Here is a 13852-nt window from a genome sequence, read left to right as displayed (position 1 = left end):
CAGCCTTGCTTATTCTCCTTTTGCAGGCTCAACCTTATCTAGACTTTAAGAGACAGCCCTTTTTGTACTTCCTCCCACCCCGCACCCTCACCTCTTATTCTTATTAAGTTTAAAGTACCAAAATGATGCAATTAAAACCTATATTGCCTCCCAGGCCTTTCACTTGTGCCCATGAAATATCTAAGACCCAATGTTCAGAGGTGAATACACACTTCTTCTTCTCCTTCAGAGCTGGGCAGTATTCAAACTCAACATAGACCGGTGGATGGAGAGGCGGTTGTGGTGGAGGCAAGAGCTATGGCTGAGTCTACGTCCCTAGTTTTGTAATGACTGATGACGGTTGCGAGTTCTGTACAGCATCTCACCAGGCCTCTATTGGCCCTGCCATTGGATGGAGATGACCCTTGTGTCCTGCTGACCGCACTGGATCACATCATCTCCCCATCTAGCTTCAAAAATAATCTAATTAAGACATCTGTTAATTCTAAGCTGTTTCCTTTTCTGGCCTCTGGGGGCCTCAGTTCCCTCGTCTATAAAATGGAGAGATCTCTTTCTACTGGCTGGCTCTGCGAACTTGGGGGAAGTGGTGCCAGGCATGGGGCTCGGGTGCTTTTCTTCCACCGGCTGCTAAAGGGGATGCCCTTGGAAGGCAGTCATTTCAGCTACTAGCTTGCGCTGTCTTGGCCTGGCCTCCAAACCTCTGGATGTGAAACCTTTAACCTCTTATCCAGATGTGCTGTTCTGCTGTCAAACAGTTACAAGTTTGGGAATATCTGTATAAAAGCTGGCCAAAACTGAGGCCATAAGCCACCACACCCCCAAACCAGAGATTTATGCTCACTGACCAAGATTTATGAAATTGCCACCTTATGAATAGTTCACGGGCATTCAGGGTCAGCTGAAGGTTTTTAGAGGAACATTTGGGAGTAATTTTGGAAACATTTTGCTTCTTTCCTTTTTCTTTGCAAGTGGTAAGAGGAGAGGGAGAAAAGCCCTGAAATCTTCCCTCCCACACGGCTAAGGAGGGAAAGCAGGACTCTGTAGTCCCTGGCTCCACCTGGCAGAATTTATAGTCTGCAGCTTGCAAATTACTGGAGGGAATATGGAAACCTGGGTCATGATGTGGGAGAGAACATTCCCCAGTGCTGACGTGGATTTCCCTGTGCCAGAGAACCAGAGATGGGGTAATTGAAGCTCATGTGCCAAATGGTTATAGCAAAGGTAATCTCCATGGCAGCATTTGAAATTTTCCCAGTGTACAGGGAGGAGGGTGGTGGCGGGGAAGTCAGACACTGATGAATGAGACAGAATCAGGGATGCTTGGGCTTGGACCCATACAAGGTCCCAGGGTTTCCAGAAACTTATAACTAAGTTGGGCCCTTACTCACAAAGTGGGGTCCTCATTGGGTAGTAGAAGTAGGAAGAAGGCGAGCCTAAAGCATAATCTCAGCAAAGGGAGGGACTCTGCCTTTTCAGCACCATATCCCTGGCTTCAAGCATGGCTCCTGCCACTTAGGAGATCTTTAATATTTTTTGTTCAATGGATGAATGAATGAATGATGCGTGAATAAATGGATGACTCTAGAATAAGTGAATTGACAGTTCTGTTGTGTTCCACCTGTGTTCATCTCATGGCTTACACCTTGGCTTGCCCAGAAGATAGCGGTCAGAATAATGAGGTGATGCTCAACTATGTCATTCAGAAGGCAGTAGAAAGAATGAAAGGTATTTAATGGTTAGCATAACAGTTTCCTGTCTTCAAGTTTCTGAAGGCAGCAGACACTAGTGAGTTAGAGTTAAGGCCAATGCCTAGAACTCAGAGGCAGATCTGGGGTCCCCCAATATCACTGCTCACATTGATTGAGTGCTTCATATGTGCAGGGCATACTTTTGCTATTGCAGATGATAGACACTAAGGCTTAGGGAGTATATAGGTTTCCTGGGCTGCTGTCACAAATGACCACAAACTTGGTGACTTTAAACAACAGAAATGTACTGTCTTACAGTTCTGAATGTCAGAAATCCAAAATCAAGATAGCAGGGCCAGGTGCGGTGGCTCATGCCTGTAATCCCAGCACTTTGGGAGGCCAAGGTGGGTGGATCGCCTGAGGTCAGGAGTTTGAGACCAGCCTGGCCAACATGGTGAAACCCAGTCTCTGCTAAAAATACAAAAAATTTAGCTGGGCCAGGTGGCAGATGCTCGTAATCCCAGCACTTGGGAGGCTGAGGCAGGAGAATCCCTTGAACCCAGGAGGCAGAGGTTGCAGTGAGCCGAGATCGGGCCATTGCACTCCAGCCTGGGCAACAAGAGCAAAACTTCATTTCAAAAAAAAAAAAAAAAAAAAAAAGATGGTAGGGTTGCATTCTGTTTGACAGCTTTAGGGAAGAATCCTTCCTTGCCTCTCCTAGCTCCTGGTGGCTGTTGGCAATCCTGGCACTGTTCTTGGCTGTGGACTCATCACTGCAGTCTCTGCCTGTCTTCTCATGGCCTGCTCCTCTGTGTCTTGATTTGGATTGAGGGCCTACTCTGACAGTCCAATGTGATATCACCCAAATCCTTCCTTTCAATTACATCTGCAAAGACTCTTTTTTTTTTTTTTTTTTTTTTGAGATGGAGTCTCGCTCTGTCGCCCAGGCTGGAGTGCAGTGGCCGGATCTCAGCTCACTGCAAGCTCCGCCTCCCGGGTCCACGACATTCTCCTGCCTCAGCCTCCTGAGTAGCTGGGACTACAGGCGCCGCCATCTTGCCCGGCTAATTTTTTGTATTTTTTAAGTGGAGACGGGGTTTCACTGTGTTAGCCAGGATGGTCTCGACCTCCTGACCTTGTGATCCGCCCGCCTTGGCCTCCCAAAGTGCTGGGATTACAGGCTTGAGCCACCGCGCCCGGCCTACATCTGCAAAGACTCTTATCCCACATAAGGTCACATGCACATGCTCTGAGTATGGGGGTGTTATGGACTGGGTGTCTGCTTCCCCCCAAAATTCATATGTTGAAGTCCTAACCCCCAGTGTAATAGCACTTGGAGATGAGGCCTTTGTGAGGTGCTTAGGGTTAAGGGAGGTCATGAAGGTAGGGCTCTTGTGATGGGATTAGTGCTCTTGTTACTGGAGAGACCAGACCAGAGAGCTTGCAGGAAGAAGAGGCCATGTGAGCAGAGTGAGAACTTGGCTACCATGAGCCCATGCGAAGAAGCCTCAGGATGAAAGCTACCTGACCAACACCTTGATTTTGGACTCTTCTAGAGCATGGGAAATAAATTTCTGTTGTTTTATAAGCTACCCAGTCTATAGTATTTTTTTAATGGCAACCTGAGCTGGCTAATACAGGAACTACCATTCAACACACTATGGAGCAGGCCAGTGGTGGTCAGGGGCAGTGGTCAGGGGCAGCCAATGCTCCTCTTCTCTTCCCCATGGAAGCCTTTCAGAGCCTTTCTGACTTTCCAGCATAGACACCGCTTCCCAAGGAGGCATTGAGTTCTTATGAGGGGGTTCAATGGGCTCCACAGATCTGGGACAATGTGATGGGGTCCCCTTGAATTCTGTGATTGCATGGTAGCCCCTGGACCATGCCCCTTGCCTTTTGTCCACTGGCAGCAGGCTCAAAACCACCAGGCAAAGTAACCACTGGCAGTGGAACTGAAGGCACGTGTCTAGCATTTATGGAGGATGGCACCTTCTATGGGAGCCTGACTCATTACCTCTGTATTTTTGGCCCGGAGAAAGGGCTGGTCTGAGCTGTGGCTATCAGTCTTCTAGTATTAAAGGGTCAGTACACAGAAGGTGGTTATAAATCACCCAGAGTAAGCTGGAAAGTGAGTGGAACCTTTCTGCCTCTTTTGGAAGACTCAACCTGGGGAAAACACCATTTCATGTCGAGGGTGGGAGGGGGAGGTATCTTAGAGCCCTGGGCTTGGCCAAATGTGAAGTCAGCGCACCCTCCCAACCTCCCCCAAATCCATCCTTCCCCCTGGCCTCCCCTGGCATCTATAATTCCGTTTGTTGTGCTCGCAAACACCGTGTTGGAAGATTTCATGCTAATGAAAGGGTTTCTTGATTAGGTTACGCTGTTACTGTAAATGTTCCCTCATTATCTATGTTATGGTAGGAATTTGAAAAAGTATAAATTGAGCGTCTTGCATAATTTATAAAACCTGAATGTTTCCTAATTAGTTCGGTTAGGTTAATGATGGTGCAGCGTCACTTCTTCCCGGTCCCGTTAATGACCTTTCCACTCTTCATTTTGAACACTTTGTGTTATTTGCAAGTTCCCTCCCAACACAAATCCAAAAACCAGCTTCCGGAGTGTGGCCCCAGCTAGCCTCTGATGGAAGGATGAAATGCCTTGCAGAATGTGAATGGCTCCTTTTTTCTCTGCACGTCACCCACCCGGCTTTGAGGCCAAGAGGCAGCCTGTTTAAAGGTTGGCCAGCCCAAATTTGGCTCAGGCCAATCCCCTGAAGAATGCCGGTGAAGTGCATTTGTCTAGAGACTGGTGCTGTCCCCCATTAGCAGCTAGAGAAGTGAAAATGCTGGAGGAGGTGGGGGAGGGAAAAACCCTCTCAAAAGGATTCTAAAATAACATTTTGCATCCTCAAGTAATTCCCAGTTCTCCCTGGCAACCATTCATTTCTTCCGAACAGCAGAAATTTGCAATATGAAAGTGGATTGGCTTCTCCCTCCCTTGGGGCCCCTGTATCTCTTCATCCAGCGCCTTGGGTAAAAAGCAATGCATACGTTTACAATATAAATGTGATTTAATCGACCTCCCTGTCAGGGAGAAATGGCAAGCATATCAAACAAGACCAAGATGTTAGAAAGAAAAATCATAAATTATTCCAGTGACGAGTTTCGGAGCCGCCTCCTGGACTACTAGATGATGCTATATAAGGCTGTTCCTTGAAACAATAATTAAGATAATTCTGTATGACAAGGAGAAAAATGTCCAGCTTTGTATGAAATGTGCTTCATGTTAGCAAGCTGAATGCTTGGTATTGATTACTCTCTCCCCACAATCTCCCCCACCCAGCCACTGTGGTTCAAGGCTAAAATTAATTGAATGATGCAACATTTCTTTTCTCGAATCCTTATTTACCGTACATGCCTCCTAGAAGCCATGCAAAGTGGGCTGGTCTCTAATTCTCTAAATTGATCTCTTCCTTTGGCAGTGTCTGGGAGAATGCTAACATGTACACACACACACTCACACACATCCTCGGCTGGGTGTCCATTGTTCTCCTCTCTGGAAGGCATGATTCCCCCCTCAGGCAGATTTGAGGGACATATCAGTACAGCAGAGCTCTCACTATTCTGTTATTAGGCCACTGTGAGGCTCTCCTACAGAAATATGGCCACTGCCAGAGGTCCCTCAATACAAACAGCTGCAGATGGGACTGGCTGCCCCCCACTGGCCACCCTTCCCCTGCTTGCAGTCCATAGAACAGCATCTGGCCTCTGTCTAGCAGAACATCCATCTTCCCCCCTCCCCTTTCCAACCTCCCAGAGTATGGTGTGGATCAAGGAAGGGCCCCTTCACTCTCCCCTCTCCTATTCTAGCTGCCATATCCTGAGACAGTCGTCCCCCCTCCTATGAGAGGCACTGGGCAATTCCTGGCAGAGAGAGATGGTTTATGGCCTCGGCTCTGCTGGTCTTTCCGAGGCTCTATTTCTTCTTGACTGCAGTTGCTGCCGCAGTGGTGGCTGGGAGAGAGAGCGAGGCACAACTTCAGGTAGTTAATCCACAGTACATCCCCTGGGCTCCTGCAGCAACGCTGATGCCTTCCGCTGCCTGGAGAAGCTGAGAGAGTAGTGACAAAGGTAGCGACTGCAGGCAAGGGGCCCACGGGCAGGGGTCTGCCCCAGGCTGGGGCTGGATTCCAGCATCTCTGGGCTTGCTGGGTTACTGAACAGTGCCCTTCCCACCCTGAACCCAGCTTCTTCACTGCAGAAGGTGGTGGGGATTCAAGGTGGAAGCCGGTGATGGGCTTGACATGTTGTGCACAATCAATGATTTAAAAAAAAAATCAGAGACATTTGGGCAATTGTGCGATGAGTAAATGGCTCTTGGTTTGACAGTCCTGTTTGTGACAACCCAAAGCCTTGTCCCCAGGGAGCCATCCTTTCCAGAATGATGGCAGAGAAGGACTCTTGTCTTTTGCCCTGGGTGCGAGGGGTTGGTTGTGGTTCCACTAAGCCCTGAGGTGCCATCCTTTGGGGACAGGCACCGAAGGTGCCCATGGACCCCCTGCCTTAGTCTTCCCCAGGAGACATGGCATCATCACTCAGCTGTAGCCACAGCACATGAAGCCAGATGGTGACAAGCACATTGCACGGAGGCTGAAGTGGGTGGGCTGGGAAAAAAGGCAGCGCGGGTGCCCAGAGCTGACTGCTATGGGAGAGGTAGCTGCCTATGTGGGCTCAGAGTCGGGGGTGAGTATAGAAGACAGGATAGGGAGAAAGCAGGCAGCCAGTGGGAGCTGGACCCATGGAGCATTAGTAACCCATTAACGCCTACCCTTAAATTAGCAGATCACTACAACACTAAAGGCTACACTCCAGGACAAGGGCCATGTGGATCTTGTCCACTCTCCCAGAGCTGAGTACAGGGCCCAGCACATACTAGTGCTCAATACAGGAGTGGAGTGATAAGTGAGGGCCCAGGAATCCCTGCTGAGGGGAGTGGGTGCCAAGGCATTGGTCTGGAGGACTCAGAGGCCATTGCACCTTGAGAACGGGTTGTTGAAAGGCAACATGAAGAGGCTGTTTGCAGCCAGTTTCTCTCCCCACTCTCCCTCTGGGCAGTGAGGGGGGCTAGTGCAGCATCCAGAAGCCTTGAGTCTCACTTTTGCTGGGAGCCTCACATCTGGCACGAGGCCTGAGCCAAGCAGTGCCTGAACTTGTCCTCCTCTGACCCCAGATGATCCATCAAATCCTTAGGCATCTCTGAATCCCTGTGCAGCCTGGTACCCTGTAGGAGCTCAACAAGGACTCCTGAGTGGTTGGCTGCTTGACGAAGAAGCAGCCCTTCTCTGTTGATGAAAGAGCAATTAAGACTTTAGGAGTCTGCAGTCTAGACAGGGAGCTGTCAAGTCTCACATAAGTGGGTCTGGGAACTGGTAATAGGAGATTAGGGGGGCTTCTGGAGAAGAGAAGCTGCTTTAGAGGTGAGCAGGAGGGAGCCTGGGGGCAGGTCCCGGAGGGCGGGTCCTGTGCATTGCTCAGAGGGAGCCAGTGTGTAGAAAGTTCCAGCCCCTCTGCCTGTCTGCTCTGTGTGTCTTACAGGCTTGTTTTTACACTGCTTTCTTTAATGACTTCTCACCACAGTCAAAACAACTCTCCTGTCAACTTATTACCTTAAAAATAGTTGAAAAGATGACACTTGGGTAGAAAGTGCTTTAAAAGAACAGCTACTTTCCCACATGCTCCTCTAGCTCTGCCTCGGAGAAGAGTCTTGTGTTTGCAGAGCTGGGTTTTAATCCCAGCTGTATCTCCAGGTGTGACCTTGGCCAAGTCATGGTACCTCTTGGAGCCTCAGATTCTTCCACTGTAAAACACGGTTAAAGCTCATTGGTGCATAGGAATAGATCATTTCCAACGTGTAACTCCACACCTGCTCAGCCCATTCTCTCACGCAGCAGCCTGGGAAGGCTTCCTGGAGGAGGTGGCAGAGAAGCTAGATGCTGCATAAAAGCCAGGGCCAGCTGAGTCTGACCACTGCAAGCTGAGCTTTTGTAGGACTCCCAGCAGTAAGCCTGGGTGGCATCCATTCCTCAGTTCCTGGACCTTCTCATCATTGCCTACGTCCCCATCCAGGAAGCATCCATCCCTGTACCCTTCCCTCTGCCTTGCTTCTCTGGTCCTCAGAACAACTCCCTGCCACCTGCACCCTCCTGGCTGGGAGAAGGGTACAGCCTCAGCTCTTAGAATTTGGAAGACTTTTAATTGCTGTCTTTTGTCCATGGAGATTAGAGTGACTCCAGCTTGGAGACAATTAGTAAATTATTATGATTAGTTTCCATTTGTGTGGTGCTAGCCTTTGAGAATCTCAGCTGATTTAATCGGGGTTGGTTAATGGGAGCGCTAGCAGTTCCCCTCACTCCCGACGTGCCTTGGAAACCAAGAGTGAATCCATGGACCGTGTTCACAGGAGTTCAGCATTTTGTGCTGGAGTAAGACCGTCTGCATCACAGGATGCCTTGTGCTCATGGCTTTCCCCATGGGTCTTTGGGGAGCTGAAGAACTGGAGAGAGTGGGACGTGGGGACGTGGGCCTGGATGGGATGTCAGGGACCTGGTGTGTTTGCCTGGAAAGGGCATCACTGCCCCATGCTCCCACAGTTCTCCTTACCCCACAGCCCACACCACCACTTCCTCCCTCCTCCCCCACTTCACCTTTTCTCTTCAGGTAGACTCTAGTCCAGTGGTTTGCAGACTTTGACCTGTGTCAGAATCACCTGGGGCACTTGTCAAAACCGATTGCTGGGCCCCACTTCCAGGGTCTCTGATTCAGTGGAGGAGGGGCAGGGCTTGAGAATCTGAATTCCTAGAAGTTCCCAGGTGCTGCTGCTGCTTCTGGTCCAAAGACCACCGTTTGAGAGTCATCTTGTCTTATGGTTTTCAATCCTGGGTGAACATTCGAATCCCTTGGGGAGTTTTTAAACTGATCATTTCCCAGCCCTCTGACCAGGCTGGGTTCTGGTGGGCTGAAGCAGGGTCAGGGTAGATATTTTTTAAAGATTCTCCAGGTGACTCTGATGTGCACTTTGGGTTGAGTGGGGGCCCTTTCCTGGAATGTAGGCCTGTTTCCAGGGGAACTCTCGCCCAGTTGCTGAGAGGTTCAGCTTGGATTAGCAATAGCTAGCAGGATGTGGACACCTGGGTGCTGGCTTTACTACCTGCTTCTGAGTGTTGACTTCCGATGCCCAAGTCTACCTTTCCTTCCTGTCCCAATTCTTTCTTTCTTTTACTTTCTTGCAGCACCTCTTTCATCTGCCTCTCTTTCTTCCCCCTGTAACTAGTTTAGTGAAGATGCCACACAGTGGAGTGGAGTTATTACATGGTTTTGTTTTCTCCTGTCCCTCTCACTCTGTTGACTCCTTTTGTCCCATAACTTCTGGCCACTTTCATGTATCAGGACCTCCTCTGGTCTGACACAAAACAGCAGTCTCACCGCTGAGTCAAACCTGTCTCCATGGAGTGGGGAAGGAGAAACAGGCTTTTCGTCTTGAGGCCACTCTTCTTCCTCCTTTCTTGGGTTTTCCAGGATGGGAAGGGTGGAGACCGTCTTGCTTCACTTGCCTCCTCTCAGTGAGATGGCCAGCTTTTGCTTGGGCTGGATAAAGCTGCATCTGCCTGGTGTGCATCTGCCCATCCCATTAGTGGCCCCTCTCTAGTGGTAGTCTCCATGCAGAAGGTGAGTGTGGGTTCTTCAGGGGCAGTGTCCAGCTTCACTTTGCCTCCCTCATTCCTGAGTGTGCCCCCAGGAAGGACCTCATCTGGGTGGCAGCCACCTGGGCAGCCCACACGTCCCGCCCCAGCTCTAACTTCTGTGCTTGTGTATGTGGAGCCTCAAGGTCCTCTCCATGGGTTCTTTCTCCTGGGAAAGCCAGGAAGCATGGGGTCAGTGATCCCAGCCCTCTAAGCTTTGGTCTGTTTTCATTTTGCAAGTGCAGGCCTCTACAGCAAGCTGCAGCCTCCTTCCTGCAGAGACTGCCAGGCAAGAAGGCACCACTTCCTGTGTTCACATTCCGGGGGAGTATGCTATGCCCTTCCCTAGGCCGCGCTTCCCACTTCCGCATTCAGCCAGCATCCAGCTGGGGTGGGGAGGCGCTGATCTCCTTTTCCTGGAGTCATTCCTGTCTCTAGGCATGATTCTCCTGGAGGCCTTTCTCCTGCCTGACTTAGGGGAGGAGGGCATTTTTCTCACCATGAATTCTGCCCTTGCGCAAGTCCATACGACTCAGCAGTTTTCTCTCTTGCCTCTCCTGAGTGCTTCCAGATTGGGACAGGGGCGAGAAGAAGCAGAGGGCACTTGGTGGTCGTCCCATAGACAGCCAGCTGGCCCTGCTTGTCAATAGCTTTCTCAGCGTGGAGTTGGTGTTTCTTCATCACATTATGGGCCCAAGTAGCCAACCCCAGACCCATAGGAGGGTCCCACTCAGCTTCCTCTTGTCTTCCCACCCAGTGGTCTTCCTCCCCATTATGTCCTCCCTACTTTCCTATCCTGGACATTCAGTGAGCCTGACTCTGTCCCAGGCCCTGCTTTAAACCCTGGGGGGCATAGATATGGGACAGCTCCCAGTGCACTCGTACAGAGGTGGCAGAATGCTCCAACAGTTACCAGTCACCATCCCACATCTGCCAGGAGCTCCTGCTCTGCCGAGTGACCAGGCCGTGATACTAGAGTGGTCGGACTCTAGTGGAGGCAAGCCCAGGGATGTGGAAACACAGGGCAGGGCCAACTCACCAACTTTGGGGGTTTAGGGTAAGCTTCCTGGCTTGGAAGAGGTGGTGTCTGAGTGGGACCTTGAAGGATGAGTAGGAGTTTGCCACTCAGACACAAGAAGAACATTTTATGTTGAGTGATTGAAGCATGAAAGCGGGGGCTGAATGCAAAGATGCTGGGTGTGACTGGAGCATAGAGGAGATGACATTATGGGAAGGCATGAGGGACAGGCAGGGAGCAGGTCACGAAACGTCCTGGGGACTGTGCCACAGTAGGGAGCACTTCCCAGAAACATGTCAGAGTGAGCTGTTGGGCAGTCCTCCCTCCACCCCAAGGCTTCTGTTTTGAAGGGCCTAGTTGGACACTTTCTTCACATGGTGGCAGCCCTTAAGCTGCAAGCACTTGAGTCACCAGCATTTCTGAGAAGGGAGGACTTCCCACATTGATTGCAGAAGAGCAGGTGGGGGTGATAGGTGGGCAGCAGAGACCTGAGCAGGATGGAGGACGAGGCAGCTCCCTTTGGGTCCTATCTCCAATAGGAGGGACATGAGCATCAGGACAATTCCTGGCTTGGTTTGCCTGGGGAAGTCTTTGACTAAAATACCGGCAGCAGAAGTCTTGGCTGGGAATGAGGAATCCACAGGACTCGAATGATTTACCTAAAAGAAAAAGCAGAACAGGGATTATTTTTTTTTGGAGGTGGGACTCTGGCATGACATTTTAAAAATGCATATTTCCATTTCTCATGTTCCATGAGCATATGTTGCTTTTCAAGAAGGAAAAAGCCCACGTTAGTTCCCCAGCTATTTCACCAGTGCCTATTTATCTTGTGCCAGTCTTCAGAGACCCTACTGGTACAGGGATACGCTAGACAGGGCAGCCCTCGCCTTCCCAGAGTGCAACCCTCTCTCGCAGTTAGTGGGCACCTGCCGTGGTGGGTCTAGGTGCACTTCCTGCATCACCTCACTCATCTTGACAATGACTCTTGAGGATGGGTATAATTAACCTCAACCTCCAGATGAAGGTCCTGAAGCTCAGAGCAGTTCAATCACTTGGCTGAGGTCGCACAGTTAGGGAACTAACCACACTGGGTTTCCAGTCCATATGAGCTTGACTCCAAAGGCTGGGCCATTTGATGCTGATTCTTTTGGTCTCTTGGGCTCCTATGCAGGCTCCCTCTGCCAGGCCTGCCCCTTTGTACCTTGGGTACGCCTGGGAAAGTCTTACAGCTTCTCTAGGCCTCAGTATCTCCACATATAAACTAGGAATAATTACATCTCCCTCCCAGGCTCATTATGAGGCATAGAGAGGTGTGATGAACACACGTTACTCAGGACAGTGCCTGTCACTGGATGCCTGGCTAATGAGGGCTTCTAATCATGGTGCGGGACGATGTGAGTTGGCGTTGATTCCCTGCTTCTATTACAAGAAAGAATCCACCTCTGTCTGTTTCCAGTTCCTGGCTTCAGAAGATACAGGTCCTGGGCTTCCTCAAGCTCCTAAACTCAGACACAGGGGAGGGATCTGTATGGGAAAGGCAGTGACCTCCCTGTCCTGTTTCCCCCGTCACTGCCTCCTGGCTTCCCACCCTGTCCTGTTTCCCCCATCACTGCCCCCTGGCTTCCCTCCCTGTCCTGGTTTCCCCATCACTGCCCCCTGGCTTCCCATGGCTGTTCCTTCTCAGGCCCAGGCTCAACCCAATCCCGGGTCTCTAGCCCAGACATGGTCCTTCAGCATGGAACGTCAACCCCATTCACAGGTGGTCTTAAGATTAGTTACAAAGACCAAGGCCAGGGTGAGTCTGGAGCAACCATGTGTTCAATGCTCCTGCTGCTGTAAGTCTTGCATTTGGGACCTGTTTTCTCCAGGTGCTCCACACACATCACCCACATCCACTGCTTGGAACACAGGATGTTTGCCCTACTGGTTCCCTTCCAAGATGACAACCATAAACTCTGCAGTCTGAAGGAGACCCTCTGTTTCTGGAGGGTTACCAGAAGGTTGTGCTGCCCATTCATCTCCCAGAAGAGCCTGCGCCTTTCCTTCATTTAAAGTCAGACCATCCCCTGCCTTGCCGTGTGTTCTGTTCCAGGTAGCATTGCCTCACCGCCCAGCTCCACTTATGTATGGTATCATGGGCTTGTGCTGAAGGCAGGATGTTGGGAGAAGCAGCCCTTAAGTAGCTAGTTATTGTGCCTGTTGCAGGAGGAAGAGTGCCAAGGAAATTGCTGGGAGACATTTTTCTCACCTTTAGAACCAGGAAAAGGAGGGCCAATTATGGAGAGTTCCTTTTTATCTATGGAAACCAGGTTGAATGAGACTGTGTCTTCCTCTCTGCTTTGTCTGCTAGGAAGCACAGAGCCCAATGCATAGCCCATTTCTAGGAGGTTCCCAGGACTGAAGCATCGACACCATGGTGTATAACCTCGCCCTTGTCTAATGATTGACCGGAGCCTGCTGGTTCCCAGAACTGCTCTTTGTGCTGTCCTTTGGGGTCCAGCTCTGCATCTGACTTGGTTCTCCCCAGCCTCATCAAGCCAGCTGGAGAGCAGGACCTCCCTGGGTTCTGGCTGCTTCTCTTTCCAGGAGACCTGTGTCTTCCTGGCATCCCAACAGCCATGGTTGACATTTCACGTTTCCATGGGAACAGAGTCTGACTGTAGCCAGACAACTAACTAGAGAGGCTGAGGAGGAGTGTGTGTGAGTGTGTGTTGTGTCTGAGGCTGCTCTTGGAGCCCAGGGATCTTGTGCACTTCCCTTCGGCTTGCAGTGGCTGCAGCAGCCTCCTCTTGGTGGTAATCATGGCCCATTTGCAGCTCCTACATCTCCATCGCTGACATAATATTGCACCGGGGTCCATCCATCTGCATAATCATCTTAACCTGCTCCCACAAGAGAGTTTAAAAGGTCTGGGCTGTTGGAAAATGACCATAAAGGCTGAACGCAGATACCTTTAGCAGCAACGCCAACATCTATCACAGGGTAATTAGAGGCAGGGAGTGAGGGCTCCAGGCCCTGCGTCGGGGAACTGTGTGGGGCTGCGTCTGCTCTGACTGTTGAAAAGAAAGGGAGGGAAAGACCCAAGAAGGCAGTCCAGGAAGGAGAAGAGCAGTTTCTGCAGCAATAAGAGGATTTCTCTTTACTGGAGGGTGTGCAGCTTCTCCAAGGGGAAGGAGCTTTGCCTGAGACTGTTTAGGGACTCCTAGGACCTCTGTTCACACACTGCATTCATCATGGTTTTCTGATACTAGAAAAATAATGACCAGGACTGTTCCTTCTTACTGTGTTCTAGGTCCCAAATTCTGGGTACTGTGTGGTCTCGAACAAGTGCCCTTTTCTCTCTGTTATCCCATTTTTCTATTTGTAAAATTAGGGGATTGGATAAATCTGTCAGGTTCCAAACTCTTG

At 50.4% G+C, this 13852-nt stretch overlaps 1 long non-coding RNA gene across 1 annotated transcript in view; it reads left to right on the top strand.

The window, feature by feature from the left end:
• Positions 1-13852, top strand: part of LOC104662249 — a 133735-nt gene that overhangs the window by 86934 nt on the left and 32949 nt on the right. The gene's annotated exons all lie outside the window — the stretch shown is intronic.

Source organism: Rhinopithecus roxellana, chromosome 11, assembly GCF_007565055.1.
Source record: "Rhinopithecus roxellana isolate Shanxi Qingling chromosome 11, ASM756505v1, whole genome shotgun sequence".
In the NCBI taxonomy this organism is placed as follows: Eukaryota; Metazoa; Chordata; class Mammalia; order Primates; family Cercopithecidae; genus Rhinopithecus; species Rhinopithecus roxellana.
The sequence above is the reverse complement of the archived record's forward strand: the minus strand, read 5'-3'. Positions and strand labels throughout refer to the sequence as shown.